We start from the raw sequence: 4,903 nt of genomic DNA on the forward strand, positions 1-4,903 counted from the left end.
CTGCCCGGCTGCCGGCCTCATAGGCCGGCAGCCGGGTCAGGTACAGCACTAGAAGAAAAATAGAATGGATGCCGGGATAAGAGTGTACACTACCTCCAAGCCCGGCAACCGAAAGAGTGCATATAAGGAAGGGGAGAAACTAATTCAGGCTTCCTGACCAATGCCGTCTGGCTCTGCCGGCAGGCATGGATGAGGGACCAAGAGAGGTCCGGTCAGCACTTGAAAACATAATACCCTTGCCGGCCAGCAGCTCTGCCGGCCGGCAAGGGGCTGAGTCAATTCCACATCCTAACCTATACTAGGTCCAGATGTAGAACGACGTACAGTACAGTAAGACCCCTGCCGGCCAGCAGCTCTGCCGGCCGGCAAGGGGCTGAGTCAATTCCACATCCTAACCTATACTAGGTCCAGATGAGAACGACGTACAGTACAGTAATGGCTCGGCCATTACGAAAAAAGAGGGGGAAGGGACAAGAGGGTCCTGCCAACCTTGCTTTAGTGACAGATCACCCGCAGCCAAGAAACTTATCTTAGCCTAAGGGAGATCTAAGGGGAAAGGCCAGCAGTACTTGCCAGCTCCCAGAGCACCAAAGCAAGGAAGGCGTTGCTACTCCCAGGGAAAGAACTTATCCTCCCCCGAAAACAGCAACAAGGACAAGTCTGGTAGATCACAAAAGAAGGAATCATATCCACAGAAACCTTCGGTAGTGACCTAAGGGAGCTAAGCTCCCTTTGTCTGTGTTAGGTCAGCGAGGGGGACTCAGCCCCAAGCCAGACAACACAGACTCAGACTAAAAAACTCTGTTGTTCTGTCCCTCTTGAACCATAACTACAGGAACAGGAAGGTACAGTAACACCCTAGTATAGTTTTATCGAAAATAAATTCGGAAAAAACCACTTAGGGATAAGCCCAAGGCTTAAACAGAGGGAAAGGGATTGCATACCTTCTCCGAAGAAAAGAAAGCAACCGGGGAGTATGATAAAGTATACTAAGGCTCCATAAGCAACTAGCCTAGGCACCAAGAGAATCGATTACCTATATCACCGAAACTCACTCGTATACTATCTTGGAAATATTCCACACAGTCTAAAATGTATAAAATATAGCCTAAAGCTTCAATAAAATTTTAATTACACTCGGAAAAACCATAATCATGCATGAAGTACTAGGACCAAACGACTAGGCTACATGGCCTAGCGTAGGCCAGAATGGCGAATACTTCGCCAAATAATACTAAGCACGAAAGGAAATCCTATGTAATGCTAAATAGCTAAAATTTATTAAAACAAAACAACCAGGAATGTCGCTCTGACTAACTAATTTATACCTAGCGAGCGACAGCGTCCAAGACGCCTCTGGTAGGCTACGGCTCTTGTATCAAAGATTAATCCTATTAATCACTCAAAATTTTACCAAGAGCCTACATTTATACATAAAAGACACTATACTCAACTTATCAGAGGCCGACGAAGACGGAGAAGCCATGAAAAGTAGAATAAATCCAAGATTTGCGAGAAAAACAGGAAAAAACACCGAGTTGTTAAGCTACGCAAAAAGGAAATACAGATGGCGCCAGGATTGGCGCCAAGCACGCATACGAATCGGAGGATAGGGAAGCCTTGGGAGCGGCTCCCCTTTTTCTTTCCCGAATTCGTATCTCGTCAATCACCTCCTACGAGACGAAATCTCTGTCCAGGATGTAGATTGCCATGTGACGTGTCTAGAATACGTCCTCTGATATGTCGCGATATCCCTTTCACGAGGGATACTCGCTCCAGGAGTTGGAATTCTGGTACCTTAAGGTAAATTCTCTGGGAATATTGCCGTAGTTGTAATATACCCTAGGAAGCTACCCTATAGGAACCTCCATCAGGACGACATGGCTTGAGCCCAAAAATATATATATATATATATATATATATATATATATATATATATATATATATATCCAAATAAGCCATAAATTTTCGATACATTAATACCTGGATTCTCTTAACGTCCTTGGGATCAGAGCCCCTGGCAAAATCACACACACACACACACATATATATATATATATATATATATATATATATATATATATATATATATATATATATATATATATATATATATATATATATATATATATATATATATATGATAAATTTTTAACATTTAGACGTGTTTTTCATATTCAAATAAGCCATATAGATTTTTGATACATTAATGTCAGGATTCTCTTAACTACCTCGGGATCAGAGCTCCGGTCACAAGCTCTTGTCTTTGTGTGATTTCACCTGGGGCTCTGATCCTGAGGTCGTTAAGAGAATCCAGACATTAATGTATCAAAAATATATAGGGCTTATTTGAATATGAAAAACACGTCTAAATGTGAAAAAGTTATCATATATATAAATATATATATATATATATATATATATATATATATATATATATATATATATATATATATATATATATATATATATATATATATATATATATATATATATATATATATATATATATATATGTATATATATAAACAAACACACACATATATATATATATATATATATATATATATATATATATATATATATATATATATATATATATATATATGTATATATATATATATATATATATATATATATATATATATATATATATATATATATATATATATATATATATATATATATATATATATATATATTTCTGACTTTCTTCCATAGTCAATGGATTCGATCAATCAGATTATTTTTATTTCTGTATAAATTGTCTTTTAAATCATTATTATTAATTTCGTTGTTAGGTATGATGACTCCTTCATATTAATAATAATTCTTATGATGTTTGAAGACATTGAGTGAAATCCGGGACCAGTACGTCCAAAACTTCTGATATGAGGCACCCTTCTGAGCTCTTATAACGGGTTTTAAGAAGCTAATAATGTGAAAATCTGATGCCATCCCTAGGGCCAGGGGAATGACGGTGTACATTAGGTTTGAGTACCCTGCTTGTTAATAAGTCCTGCTATGAGTGTGGATGTCATGATTTTCAGATAATAAAAGTTTGTGGCAGGCATAACTACTTCTATTTGTATTCTTTTTGTATACTTGGACATTGCATACACTGTGTACCCCGGCATTATAACAAGTAAGTTTGGTTTGCCAGTCGAAACCTCTGATCATGCCTTCATTTCATTAATAGTAAGATTTATATGACATGTTAAGTAGACTGGAATTGCGTTTTGCGTAATAATTTGGTCTTTAATGGTTAACAATTGTATAGTAATGTTGACCCTGTTGCCCATTTGAATGAGAAGCTAATCAACATAATTCATAGGCGTATCCCATCTTGTGTGCTATGGTACCGAGTGAAGGACAAACCGTTGTTACATGATGACTGTAGGCGTACTTATTTGGAAAAACAGGAGGCCTATCATCTCGGGAAGAGTAAAGGATCAGATTTGACCTAGAATAACTATACTCAGCTTAGAGCTTTTGCCGAGAGTTCATGCTTTAACTGGAAATGAATACCATCTAACCAAAATAGAAAACCTTTCTGGTACAATTCGAGAGCATAAGTGGTTGACAACTCTTAAATCTACACTCTTTGTTGAAGATGCAGCAATTCCTACTTTGCTTAAACCAGATGTATCAGTCCCTCAATGTCCAGTAATCAGCGTAAAGAGAAACTAGAACTTTCCCATTCTTGTTTCCCTGAGGCTAAACTAACCACTTTATATTTCCGATCTTGTGAAATTAAAGTTCTATTGATGGACCTTGATGCTTATGGAGGTGTAGACCTAAATGAGATTTTTTCTTTTTTCTATTAAGACTGCTGATTTCTTAAATCCAAAGTTATCTGTTATTTTGTACAAGTTGGCAGGAAGAGATTCTTTTAGCATTTCTTTGAGAATTGGTAATATTACTCGGCTATGTAAATGTGTTTGTGGTAGTTCAAGTCTAACAAATTGCTACTAAATTTCCATAACGCCCATATTACGTAAAATTTGTGAATGTCTTTTGTCAAAACATTTTACAAAAGTTTACTGAAGGTAATCATATGTTTCCTAGTTTGCAATTTGGTTTTCGTAAAGGCCTTGGACCAAGTGATGCCCATCTTACAATCTATAATGCCTTGGAGAAATCCCTTGATTGTGGTCAGGAGGTTCGTAAGATTGGCCTTCATTTTGATGCAGCCTTTGACCGTATAAATCATGAGGCCCTTGTTTCCAAACTCAAACAGTTGGAAGTTGGTGGGTTGTTTCTTGAAATCTTATTTAAATTTTAACTAATAGTTCTCGAAGAGTTGCTGATGATGAGCACCATAGTGAGTATTGGACTATGATAACAGGTGTTCCATAGGGTAGTGTTCTTAGCCCAATACCTTTCATACTATGTACACATGACATTTGGTGTGTCCTAGAAAATCAAGCCCTTTGCAGATGTAGATGTAGCTACTCCGTTTGCATGAATCCCTTCTCATGAATGTAGATCTCACGCTCTTTTTCTTACCTACAACCATGAAATCAGTTTTGTTCTCCTTTATTTTAGTTGTTTAGTTGTCATCCATTATCTAACGCTATCAAGGATTCGGTTCACAGTTTGAGTAGTGTCATATTTATAATTTATGGTGAAGTAAAATTGTGTATCATCCACAGATACTTTGAACTTGCCGCCATGCCTTTGTATTAATTTCGATAGACCAATATTATAGATGCAGAATAAGACTGGGACAGGTACACTGCCCTGGAGTGAGTATGATGAATAAGAGTTTCCAGTTTGCACAGAGTAATTCCTACCAACCAAGTAGTCTTTAGGTATTCGAATTCTGGATCTTCAATGCCGACACATTGTAGATCATTTATTAGCAGTTTATGCACAACTGTATCAAAAGCCACACTAAGAT

This window comes from Palaemon carinicauda, chromosome 10 (assembly GCF_036898095.1).
Source record: "Palaemon carinicauda isolate YSFRI2023 chromosome 10, ASM3689809v2, whole genome shotgun sequence".
Lineage (NCBI taxonomy): Eukaryota > Metazoa > Arthropoda > Malacostraca > Decapoda > Palaemonidae > Palaemon > Palaemon carinicauda.